Genomic DNA, 14146 nt, shown 5'->3' on the forward strand with positions numbered 1-14146 from the left:
GAGTGATACGGATGACAGCTTGTTGGATAGGTTGTTATCGGAGTGTTGAAGGACTGGGTTCTTTTGGACCCAGCGGTGCCAGGGCACAACACCTGAAACCTTCGTGGGTAACCTGTTCCGGCGTACAAGTCACAGAGACACGGGACACTTCCTTCGGCGTCAAAGAGTCAAGGTTTATTTACTGCAGGGAACACAGAAGTCACGGCAAGTACACCACGTGCAACTTGGGGAGACTGCTTCAAATTGGTTATGTGGATCGCTCCTTTTATACAGTTTTTACCCATAGGCTAACATTAAACACAGAGGTTTACAACTCAGTTCCCACATCGAGCTCCCAGAGGGGTCGCTTTGGTCGCTTTGAAACACATAAGGTCCGGAACATAAGTGCGGAAACATTTGGCGGTTCCCAACTGTAAAAAACCCATCTTCCCACCATTAGCAAATTCCAATCAGCAATCAAGTAGATCGAAACAGGAACGAAGACAGGTGCAGAGGAAGACGGAGTCAGTGGGGAGATCGGAAAGGGTGTAAAAGGGGAGGTGTCGGGAAGCACGAGATACAGGCATCAAAGGGACGTGCCTAATGAGATGCACGGCTGAGACAATAAGTCCGTGCGGCAAGATGAGCCTCGAGCGGCGCCACCTGCCTTACAGTAGCAACCCCCTCGTCATAAAGACACTTTCAAAGGACATGTGTCTTCCGCAAATATCTTGGGAGTCCCAGGGTCGCGAAGCGGACAGCGTCCGTTCGCTGGCTACTTGAGGGCAAGAGACAAAATGGATGCCGTATCTAAGATGGAACCCGTGGGTACAGATGAAAAGCCCACGTAACAAACGAACGGTTTAAGTTAGCACAGCGAAACTGCGCACACTTACTAAACTCGTTATTTGCGGTTCATAGATACTAGACTCGACCATATTCGTGCGAGTCGAAAACACCACTTACAATTGTCACGGAACCTCAGACGCTCCTTTTGCCCTCATGTAGGCAAGCACTAGTCGGAATCATATTCGATATTCATCAGACCATCAAGATGTCGTTGTAGCATAGCTCTGTCCGACCGAGTCCCCTTGGTAACAGGTGGTTGTCTCATACACGTTGTAGCACAGAGGCCACATAAGGCAGGACCACACTGCACACAAAGGCAACACGTGAACAGGAACACTACCACAACCCCGATGATCATCAGAATCTTCCAACCCCAAGTCGACATCAGGCCCCAAAACCAACCGAGTAGCGTCCAATCCCCTACATCCACGTGTATGGATTCGGAGATCTTATGCAACTTCGAGATAGCTTGATAGACAGTAGGAGCATTATCAGGTATGAAAATGCAACAGCTCGAATGGATCACTTTACATACCCCACCGCGATCTGCCAAGACGACATCTAAAACCATACGGTTTTGTAACGTCATAAGTCTCTCCGCCTGAAGTTCTGTGGTGATATTACCAAGGGCACTGGCAGTAACATTAGCTGTCGATTCTACCACTCGAGTCAAATGTCTCAGGTTCCTACTATTAACCATAGGTCCCCAAAACGGGAGGAAACCCTTGAAAAAGTCTCCTGCCTCTTGACCGGCAGTATCCTCTTCGCTAATTACGCCTCGTACAACTCTAGTCTTATGGTAATCAGCATCTACAGTGAACGTCGGAGGCAACAGATTTGCAACAAAACATGAGCCCATGAAGTCTGAGGGCAACCATGTATATGCTCGATCATGACAGATGAAGTACGTACCCTTGGCAGCCAGAAACACAGGGGTCGGGGACATTGACAGAACGTAACTTTCAGTGCAAGCACTTACTCCAAGTGAGGCTTGCGAACCACGACCCACAAGACAAAGATTACCAGTGTGGGGTACGACCCATATTGGAGGCGAGCTTTTAAGCTGCTTTTCATTAGTGAACGTACTATATTCCCCTCTATTCGGTGCCCTATAGGCTTGTACCTCTGCCTTAGGGATGAGATAAGCATCATAGATCTCATCTTCCAAATCCTGTAGTATCATCGATACCACCCACTGCCATGAGGTAGGACCCGGTTTGGGGGAACGTTCTGGAGAGGGGTGGAAACCTAGTGCGCTTCGAAGCATTGTTTGGTATGCTCGAGCTGACCCTTGGGAACTATACGGTAACACCAGATATGGAATTCCCTTACCCGTAGTATGTGGCATCAACCCACACACCCAACAATTAGTAGTGTTAACCACTAACTGATGCTGATGGAGGAGCTGGATAAAGGAATTGTTGCGGAATTCTACACGTCTAGCCTGTTCGTGTTCCGGTAAAATATGAAAGGAATGGGGAGAAGCAGTAGTAACAGTAGAAGTAAGGTTAGGGTAAGGAGTAGGAGTAGGGATAGGAAGTAAAAAGTAAGACATAGCGTAATACACCCCACCCGCCAAGAATGCAGAAGCAGTTAAAAACAATACAAACAATTGGAATACAAAACATTTAGTACGACTGAGTTTCTGCAGTTTGACTCTATACGCCTGAGCTCCTTCCAAATCGTTCAGCTTCGAAAATGCCATTTCCCTACGACCGTCCGCAACGTTTCTTGACGCACTTCGTTCTGTGCAGCAATAGTCAATTCCCAGGAGTTCCTAGGAACCGACGGCCTTTAACCTAGCGTCAAGACCTACTGTCCAGAAGGAAGTACGCGCGCGGCCCTACGGCCCTCAATACACAATATGTATTTATTTAGCACAATAATTCAGCTGTGGAAGGAAAAAGATACAAGGAAGAAGCTTGATATATATACAAAACAAGTTTCAATGATATGAAATGTTCAAAAGTTGATCAGGGGAAACGAGGATATTGCAGTTATCAGTTTCAGCAAAGCAAGAAAACAATTTTATTTGTCCTTAGTATGAGAACGCAAAGAATATCGATGTTTCCCGGGACGTGTCTGCTCGTCAAACAAAGGATCCGTTGAAGAGACAGCGTCCTGCTGATCAGTTTGTTGATTTGGTCTTGAGTCTTTTGCTGACAATGTTCCAACAGTGGCTTTCTGCTGCGCTGAGAGTTCACCAACAAGCTGTGCGTCGCTAAAAGGTATAAACGCCGGCAATGTCTCTGCTTCTATTGACGCAATGCCTTTCCTCACCCACGGGTCTGCCGGTAAAGGAATAGGGACTCGTTTACAATGGGTAGCATGTACCCAATTCTTCCGCCCCTCAAGACGAACGGCAGTCCTCGTGGCCAGGAGCACCTGGTGAGGTCCAACAAAACGGGGGTCCAGATTCTTCTTGCGTGAAAAATTACGGGTGACTACCCAATCACCGGGCTGGAGCTGGTGGCCTGGACCCTCCGTCTGCGTCGGCAAGGCGTCGTAAACCTGTTGATGAATTAACCTCAGTTTAGCAGTCAAGTCATGTAAGTAGTCAATCAACATCGGATACTCAAGATCAACGAATATTCCTGGCCTAGGAACCCCCCACACATTCGCAGGACGGCCGAACACTATTTCATAGGGACTAAGCCCTATTCGGGAGTGTACAGTCGCCCTAGTTGACAGTAATGCTAGAGGCAAAGCGTCAGGCCACGAAAGTCCAGTCGTAGCCTGAATCTTCGCTAGCTTCAGTTTAAGGGTACCATTGTACCCTTCAACCAATCCAGCTGACTGGGGATGATTGGCGCTATGGAATTTCTGATTAATTCCAAGGCCCTTACACACATTCTTCATCACACTTCCAACAAACTCACTTCCGTTATCTGACCACACGACTCTAGGCATTCCATACCGAGGAAAGTATTCCTTCAGTAGGATTTTCGCAGTAGACAAAGCAGTATTGTCTTTGAGGGGATAGGCCTCGATCCATCGGGAGAATGCGCAAACCACAACCAAAACATATTTCAAGTTATTGCATCGCTCCATATGGATGAAGTCCAATTGGATCACCTCAAAGGGATACGAAGGAGGAGCAAAACTGCCAGGGGGAGTTGGGGTTCCTTTGCCAGGATTGTACATTATACACACCATACAATTCTTCACCAGACGTTCGGCACACTTCGTAATACCATCATTCTGCCACACAGGCGACAACAACTTGCAAATGCCTTTCGCGCTGATATGTGCTAACCCATGTGCCATTGTCACAACGGCCAGCACATACGCATCAGGCAACATCCATCTTTTCTGATCCGACAAATCAATCCAGCAACCATTCGCATCCAACCTTCCCGTACTTTCTTTCCATTTCATCTTTTCAGTGTCGGTGGCCTCATTCTGAATTGCTTTCACGCTCTCTATAGTATTCTCACACATACTTGAGTCTGTAGGCCACCTAACCGAACTCGTCACATACATTCGAGTGCTAAGGTTCCGGGCAGTCTCCTTAGCAATCTCATCTGCAAACGCGTTACCACGACCAACATCATCCGTCACCTTACGATGCGCACTACACTTAACAATCGCAACCTGAGTAGGCAAAGTCAATGCATCCAAAAGATCATTCACAAGCTGGCCATGCTGTATTTTCGTGCCGTGTGACGTCAAGAAACCACGCTCTCGCCACAATCGTCCAAAGCTATGCGCTACACCGAAAGCATACTGACTATCGGTGTACACATTCACACGTTTACCTTTTGCTAGTACACATGCTCTAGTAAGAGCAATCAGCTCTGCAGCTTGGGCAGAATTCTGATTCAATCTTGCAGTCTCAACAACAGTATTCAACGTCACAACAGCATAAGCAGTAGTCACATCACCATTCGGTAATTTAAAACATGACCCATCCACATACAAAGTGCCGTCAGGGTCTTCCAATGGGGTGTTTTTAAGGTCCACTCGACCTTTTGTTTCCTCTTCTGTACGCAAGTAGCAGTCATGTTCTGTTACTGCATCTGACTCTGCACTAATTGGTAACAAAGTTGCCGGATTCAGGACATTACAACGTTTTATTTGAATGTGGCTTGCCAAAAGCGTCAATTCGTACCCAGACAACCTCGCACTCGTCAAGTGCTGAGTTTTCGTTCGATTCAAAAGAGTATCGACTGCATGCGGAACCATCACCGTAAGCATATTATCCATGACCAATCCTGCTGATTGTCGGATAGAGACCGCAGCTGCCGCAGTTGCTCTCAAACAACTCGGCAATGCTCTAGCTACTGGGTCTAAGGTCGAGGAAAAATATGCACATGGACGTTGCTTACCACCAAAAGGTTGCGTTAAGACGCTCAACGCACAGCCTTCTCTCTCGTGAACATATAACGTGAACGGTTTGCTGTAATCAGGGGTACCTAACACAGGAGCCGAACACAATGAATCACGTAGTTCAGAAAAACTTTTCTGACATTCTTCCGTCCATGGTAAAGGAGTTGAAACATCCTTGCATGTAAGAGCCACCAATGGTTTCGCTAGCAATGAAAAATTAGGAATCCACTGCCTGCAGTACGACGTGATACCTAGAAAGGCACGCACATCTCTTTGGGTTTGTGGCACAGCCATTCGCGCAATCGCTGCAATTCTCTCTGGGGTCAATCTCCTTCCCTCCTTTGACAATAAGTGACCTAGATAGGTTACTTCTTGACAACAATATTGGAGTTTAGAAGGTGACACCTTGTGATTTAACTCACAGAGATGTTGCAGCAACGATACCGTAGCAATTTTGCAAATGTCCTGAGTATCAGCAGCCACCAATAAGTCGTCGACGTATTGGATCAAAGCCGCACCAACCGGCAACCTAAACGCATCCAATTGACCCTTCAAAGCTTGACTGTAAATCGATGGACTTTCACAGTAGCCTTGAGGAGCGCGTTTAAACCGGAAGCTACGTCCACCAAGAGAGAAACCGAAAAGGTCCCTGCTCTCCTCGGCGATCGGGATGCTGAAAAACGCATTTTTCAAATCAATCACCGAAAACCATGAAGCAGTAGCTGGAATCAGAGTCAGTAGCGCCGTGATGTCAGGCACAACAGGGAATTGAGGAACCACAATTTTATTTACCTCCCGTAAATCGATAACAAAACGATAAACAGGCGGTTTGGTAGGATCAGTACGTTTAAGAATGGGCAGTACAGGGCTATTGCACACGTTTCCCCGAGTCTCCTCAATAACATCTTTCTCGATCAAATCATAAATGATCGCTAACAGTGCTCGTTCACCATCAAGGGAGATACGGTATTGGGGAATACGCGGCAATCGCACATTCGATTTCAACTGAACAACATAAGGGGAGATATCAAGTAGGCCCACATCGTTTGGACCCGTCGCCCACAAAGACGCAGGAAGAGAATCCAATTCCGGTGGAAGCTTATCGAGGGACAAATACATGGGAGAGACTACTTTCTCTCCGAACGTAAGCTTTACACCCGCAGGAGAACAATACAAAGTTGCATACAAACGTTTAAGCAAATCCAGACCCAAGAGATTTTCACCACAACCAGTGGTTAAAATCAACGGAGCTTCGAGCTCACGAGGCCCAATTTGAAGGGGCAAAGGGCGCGAAACTGGATTGCTAACGGGGGCGCCAGAGAATCCAACGGATACATTTGTTAAGCCAGACAAAGGTGCGCCAGGGAGTTTCGAATGCATAATGGAACTTTTCGCTGCACCAGTGTCCAACAGAAAAGGCTCAACGACGCCCGATGTAGCAACCGCGACGTAAGGCCCTCTCTGATCAACCGGAACTGATACCACTCCCTCTCCTTGTCTTCGGCTGTCCTAGTAATAACTGTCGTCAGTTCCCTGATCGACGTAATAATCGTCTACATTGTACTGCGCAGATCGTCCTTGCGATGATCCACGTTGGTCGAAACAGTTATTAGAATTTGATGAGTTGTCAGAGCGGTCGTTCTGAGCACCGCGACCTCTACCACGTAATGCATTCTGTGAACCACCACGGCCTCCTCTAGACGAATTACCACTATTACGATCATTTAAAGCAGGACAATCAAATTTAATGTGTCCCTCCTGTCTACAATAAGCACATTGATTGTACCCTAATGAAGATCTGTTGAAAGAGGAATCATTACGCGACTGCGATCGATTCGATTGCGACTGTGATCTATTCTGTTGAGACGCATTCTGATTAGAACGCGGCGGATATGCTTGTTGCAACAACACTTTAGTTTTCAGCTCCTTTGTCTTTTTATCAGCTCGGTCATTTTCTTCTTTCTCTCTATTTTCATAATATTGTGCCGTAGCCAGAATCTGAGCTGAGGTAGAAACGGCCCACGCACTTTCTGAATTCTTCAATTTATTGCACAAGTCGGGCAATAAGTTCGATACAAATTTATCCACAAACAGCCGTTGTCCACCCTCAGTACCCATATCCTGTCCACTATGATCAACGAATGTTTCCTCAAACCTCGTAAAGAAGTCTGAAACACTCTCATCTTTCTTTTGCTTACAGGCTGACAACTTGTCCCAATTTACCTTCATAGCTGGCATAAGCGTTTTCATTAATGTAATGATTCGCTGGGGAAGAAGTTCAATCAACTGATCGGGTTTAGTAGCAGCCGCTTGTCCAGCGTCTGCCGCTGTAATAGCAGCCCAATCACCACCTAATTCATTCGTGTGATCTTGGTGACGAATCTTAGCCCATACCGGCTGCGGTACGACGTTGCCAAACAACATGTCGATATCGGCAAGATTCATTACCGTAGCATCTACAAGCTGCGATAATTCCTTATAATACCCAGCAGGATTTTTGCGAGGATCGGGCAAAGTTTGTTTCACCTGAAGCACTTCCGATCGTTTCCATGGGAGATGTATCCATATTCTCTGGAAATGTGCCGGAATTGGAGCGTTAGCATTAGTATTATCAGCGGGTACCCAAACCGGCGGAACTTCACGCATAGGATATTGACCAGACTCGGCTTGTTGGCGTTCAAGATCCTCAACAAACAGTGCGTGAGGAATAGGAGCGAGGCGGAAAGACAGCAACTGCTCAATAGCACGTCGGACATTAGTATCGACTATCAGTCCAGTTGCGAACTGAAGCCGAAGATTAGACAGGGCGGTCAGCACCTCGTCAGGCGCAACAGCCGCTATCTGATCATGTAGGAGTTTACACATTTCGTCAAACACATATCTCTGAGTCGGTATGTTGAATTGACTAAATGTTTCAAGAACAACACGGGGTGGATTTCTTTGCGGATTGTCCATCCAACCCATCGCCATATTGTATAGCGCAGCGCGTTCTCTATTGGCAGGAAGCTGGCTACGTCTCTGAGGACCATCAGAACCAGCGGACCCAAAAACAGGTCCGAGCGACTGAAAGAAGCTAGCCGCAATGGGAGAATTACGGTTACGGGTAGAGGGACAAGAATAAGACACAGGACTAACAAGAGAAGGAGTAGAACCAGTAGCAACAACAGGGGTTAACAACACGGGAGCAGTAGCGTGAGCAGGAGTATGTGGAAGCGGAGGAGCAGTAGGAATAGAAACAGGCACAGGAGCAGGAACAGTCGGAAGAGCGGGTGCAGGTTGAGGAACGGGTGGAGGAATAACAAGCGGAGGAACAGGTACGGCAGGGACCACAGGAACTGCGGTACCCTGTACGTACGGAGGTGGCGACTTCATAAGATAGGACATTAAAGGATCCTCAACTGCCTCTTCCTTCTTATCCGACTCCGTAGGCAAAGCAGGATAGCATTTATCTATGGTCATACGTTGCAGCCTCTCAAACACTACCTTATCCTTATCCTCCTTATCACGCTGAAACTGCTCAGCTTTCTTCACAATAGTAGCAACATTATCTCGCTCACTACGTTTATTCTGTCTGATCTCTTTCTGTCGGGCTTCTTTGCGCCACAACCGAAAGGCATCAAACATGGCCGGCCTAGATTTACGTTCGAACAACTTAATTTCCAAATTATCTAAGATCGACGCTTCGAAGCTACCGTGAGGTGGCCAACGAAGATCGCCGTCTTTCTTTGTATATTTTATCCAGTAATCATTAAAAGCAATCGGGCCTAGCCCATGTTTGCTATATAAGTCATAAGTAGGAGTTCCTACCGGAGGTATCGGACACGAGTCCTCCAGCAGGGAATCCGCACCACAAGGTCTAAAGCAACTGAACAAAGTACTGCGACCAGGCATCTTGCACGCTAGCCGAGTTTCACAAACTTCAAGGGTTACGGGATTTACCAAGTCCCAGCAAGAACAAAACCCTCGGTTTTTGGCGGCTGCAGTCGTCAAACAAATACAACAACAAAGTACGCTAGCAAAGTGTCACCGACAAAAACACTCACACAGCGTGTACAACAAAGCCACTAGTGTTTACAACAAAGACACTCGCTAAAGTGTCTACAACAAAAACACTCGCTAAAGTGTCTACAACCAAGAACTCTGGGAGCGACCCACAAATACTTAACTCAAAGATCAATGGCGTCCTCAGGAAGGCCCGTCAATCGTCTCGCTATACCAAGGTCTACGCCAGGCGCCAAAACAGGTCTACAGTCAGGGCAGCAGTCCGTCGCAGCCGTCAGGAGGCGGGAATCTTCGCGGGAAAAGTCTTCGGGCCACTTATTTCGACAACAGGATCGATGAAGCGGGGTGCACCTTCCCTCGGAGATTTCACACGAAGTTCCTCACGATCGTCGGGCTTGGACCGGTACCACTGATGCAGCCCCACGTTGGGCGCCAACTGAAGGACTGGGTTCTTTTGGACCCAGCGGTGCCAGGGCACAACACCTGAAACCTTCGTGGGTAACCTGTTCCGGCGTACAAGTCACAGAGACACGGGACACTTCCTTCGGCGTCAAAGAGTCAAGGTTTATTTACTGCAGGGAACACAGAAGTCACGGCAAGTACACCACGTGCAACTTGGGGAGACTGCTTCAAATTGGTTATGTGGATCGCTCCTTTTATACAGTTTTTACCCATAGGCTAACATTAAACACAGAGGTTTACAACTCAGTTCCCACATCGAGCTCCCAGAGGGGTCGCTTTGGTCGCTTTGAAACACATAAGGTCCGGAACATAAGTGCGGAAACATTTGGCGGTTCCCAACTGTAAAAAACCCATCTTCCCACCATTAGCAAATTCCAATCAGCAATCAAGTAGATCGAAACAGGAACGAAGACAGGTGCAGAGGAAGACGGAGTCAGTGGGGAGATCGGAAAGGGTGTAAAAGGGGAGGTGTCGGGAAGCACGAGATACAGGCATCAAAGGGACGTGCCTAATGAGATGCACGGCTGAGACAATAAGTCCGTGCGGCAAGATGAGCCTCGAGCGGCGCCACCTGCCTTACAGTAGCAACCCCCTCGTCATAAAGACACTTTCAAAGGACATGTGTCTTCCGCAAATATCTTGGGAGTCCCAGGGTCGCGAAGCGGACAGCGTCCGTTCGCTGGCTACTTGAGGGCAAGAGACAAAATGGATGCCGTATCTAAGATGGAACCCGTGGGTACAGATGAAAAGCCCACGTAACAAACGAACGGTTTAAGTTAGCACAGCGAAACTGCGCACACTTACTAAACTCGTTATTTGCGGTTCATAGATACTAGACTCGACCATATTCGTGCGAGTCGAAAACACCACTTACAATTGTCACGGAACCTCAGAGTCCTCCACCTTATAACACACATTCAGAGGAGGGAAGGTGAGAACGGGCGGATATAAGGAACATGGAAAGAGTGTCAACATCTCAAATAGCCTCTGGTGCAGGGATAGTGGGAAGGAACTTAGGAGGTGGAGGAGGGACAGGAATATCCGTCTTGTGAGGTGCAGAATTAAGTGGAGTTACAGCACCGATCACCATTGGACCTGTTGTCTCTATGTATGACTCAAACTCAGTGGGATGCCCTAGTCAGCTAAAGTCAGAGTTGGAAGAGAAGAGGGAGCAGGAACATGAACGGAAACGGTAAGTCCTTAGTGCCTGTGGAATGTAGTACCCCTCTACCAGCGACCGCAGATCCTTTGAGGATATGCGTTGGTTCTAGTACTAAACAATCCATACCCTTGGCAAATTCGATCTCAGATTTGAGGATGTGGAAAGCTCCAGTGAGGGGACCAGTGGGTGTGACATCAGAAGAAAGCACAAGTCAGGGAGTCACCCGGAAACCAACATGTCTTAGATATCACTGATCTAGAGAATTGACTACGAGACGATAGTAACCATAGGGAAGGACGGAACAGCACATCGAGTCAGAGCACAATCAAATCTGTGGCAAAGGCAAAGCTGTTAGATGTGGTGAGGTTGAAGGATGAGGTGGATGAAGTCATTAGTGGGAACTTGCGTTTGGAAAGAATAGAGATATATGAGCCAGACAAACTGTTATTTGTAGCTTCAGCGTTGCCTGAATGTCTCAAATCCGTTGCTGCAACGATCGTCAGCATTGAAAGGTGTTAAATCATTGTGATGGGTCGTCCACTCACTGTATACGTACGGCACTCAGTTGAGCTTCCGATGACGAGAACCAAAACACAGCATTTGACAAATAAAAGATTGACAAGGTACGAACAAGTTTTGTTGGCAACCGAGAATGTTACTTTGAAGCAATGTTCTGTGTGAAATCCTGCTACCTTGTTACCTGTTCCAAATGCTGATGGGAAAGATTGTGAGGACCATGACTGGCTGGATGTCACTGAACTTTGCACTGAACCGAGACCTGACATTGTCGATGAACCATTGTCTGATCCTGACTAGGTCCTTTTTATTGATGGTTCATGTTTAAGGGATGTGGGAGCGCAGGTCGGATAAACAGGCCTGGAGACTGAAGATAGGTGCGAACAGGTTGTTTATTAATAATTGGTTTAGGTTCAGGGGAAACAAAGGTCAGTGAGTCACTGTATTCTTCTTCCGGCGTTTCTTCCTCTTGAAGTAGGGCTTAGGGCTGTTGTTCCAGGCTCCTCCTCATCGGAGTCCACAGGGTTTCCCCGGAGGCTCATAAAAGAGGCAAAAAGAAAGGGGCAGTCAGAACACTAGTTTCTACGTTACTTAAGGGTTATAAACCGTCACCACACCACACAGTGTTTGTTTCTGGGTCTTTCTTGGGACAAGTGAATTAATAAAGGGGAATGGTATTAAAGAACATAGGATGTCTGAAACTAAAGGACATCGATCAACACATCCTATTTGGATGAGTAACTGAGTATTTAAAACCCAATCAGAAACCATATATCAGGCGGTAGGGCGGTTGTTCAGGCAGGATTTAGGTACAAAGTAGGTACGCATAAGGTGCATGAAAGTCAGGATATGAATTACGGCCAAGAACTATAAAGCAGGTTTTCCGTGCTATGAGCTTTTCACCTTCCCGTGCCCCTCCTGTTACCAGTCCCCTTATTCCACCCTCCGACTCCCATAACACCCCACTCACCGGCCCTGCCGTAACTCTCCAGAGTCACTACCGCTCTCCAGCACCCTCCGGGGGACTCTACCAGTCCTCACACCACGGCTCGTCCGGCTCCTCTTCCGCGCCGTCTTCTTTCCGGGGCTCCTTCACGCTGGTCCGGTCACGCTGAGAGTTCTCCGCTTCTCCTTCTGGCGTCCTCTCGTCCGACTCCTTTCTCCAGAACTGCCCGCCCTCCTCTTCACATTCTCCGCCTTTCATTGGAGGGTCAACGTTACTTCCTGGGTTGATCCTAACCCCTTCCGGGTCTTGACTGCCGGCTCTCTGCAGAGACACGGAAAGACGGCATGGAGATTCAAAATCAGGATCGGGACTCCTGGTGTCGACCCGACACCCTCGATCCTTTGGTGGACAACGGGAAGAGTCTGCTCATGGGGCTACCTCGGTGAGTCCCTCCTCACATCCCCTTTCCCTTGCTGTCCTACTACTTAGGGTTGGATCCAGAGGAAATCGAGAGAAAAAGTCTGCGTTGCCTTGGTCGCTTCCCTTCCTGTGCTTGGTGTGGAATCGATAGGGTTGTAAGGAAAGAAACCACCTGAGTACTCTCTCATTATGACCCTTATTCCTGGCTAACCACTCCAAAGAAGCGTGATCAGTATACAGGGTGAACTCCCTACCCTCTAGATAATATCTCAAGGATTCTATAGCCCACTTGATGGCCAGGGCTTCCTTCTCTATGGTGGCATATTTTTTTTCTCTTGGAAACAGCTTGCGGCTAATATACAAGATAGGTTTTTCTCCTTGTGTCGTTTCCTGTGAAAGGACTGCCCCAATACCCAGGTCCGAAGCGTCGGTTTGTAGGATAAAGGGTAGGGAATAGTCTGGACTGGTTAACACTGAATCAGACATTAGAGCCTTTTTAAGGGACTCAAATGCTTGTATTACCTCTAAGGGTGGATGTTTGAGGATCTCTTCGGTCTTATAGTTTTTCTGCAATAGTTTGGTTAGAGGGGCCGCCTTCTGTGAAAACTGAGGGATAAACCTTCGGTGATACCCAAGGATTCCCAGGAAAGCTCTTAAGTCTTTTTTGGACTTTGGCAAAGGGATTTGTGTTATCGCTGTGAGTTTGGAGGCCTGTAGCCTAATCACTCCTTCTCCTAACAAGTAACCCAAATACCTGACGGTAAACCATAATTCCCTAGAGCATGTATCACATTGGAGAGATGGCTCAAGTGCTGTTCCCAAGTCTCGCTATAGATGATGATATCATCAATGTAGGCGCCAGCATACTGCTCGTGTGGTCGTAGGATTACATTCATTGCTCTTTGAAAAGTAGCCGGGGCTCCATGTAACCCAAAGGGTAGGACCTTAAACTGGTATAACCCATCGGGTGTAGAGAACGCAGTTTTTTCTCGGTCTTCTTTTCGAAGGGGAATTTGCCAATACCCCTTACTAAGATCAAGCGTACTGATGTATTTAGCTCGTCCAATTCTTTCCACCATCTCATCAACCCTGGGTAGGAGATATGTATCAAACTCGGATATTTTATTGACTTCTCTGAAGTCGATACAAAAACGTACCGACCCATCGGGTTTGGGTACTAGAACAATCGGGGAGTTCCATTCACTCATAGAGGGTTCAATGATATCCATCTGTAACATTTTCTGTATCTCTTCACGTATGGTTTGTCTACGTGCTTCGGGAATGCGATATGGTCTTTGACGCACTCGTTTCCCTGGGGTCATTCTTATTGAATGTTCAATAAAGGAGGTCCTGCCCGGTGAAGTGGAAAACGTTTCCTGTAAAGGTTGTAAAACCTGTGATAGATTCTCTTTTAAGGAACCAGGCAAATCAGTATCTATACATTGGTCAAATGAGGTAGCCATTACTCGTGCCATATTCAC

This window comes from Lissotriton vulgaris, chromosome 7, assembly GCF_964263255.1.
Source record: "Lissotriton vulgaris chromosome 7, aLisVul1.2, whole genome shotgun sequence".
NCBI lineage: Eukaryota > Metazoa > Chordata > Amphibia > Caudata > Salamandridae > Lissotriton > Lissotriton vulgaris.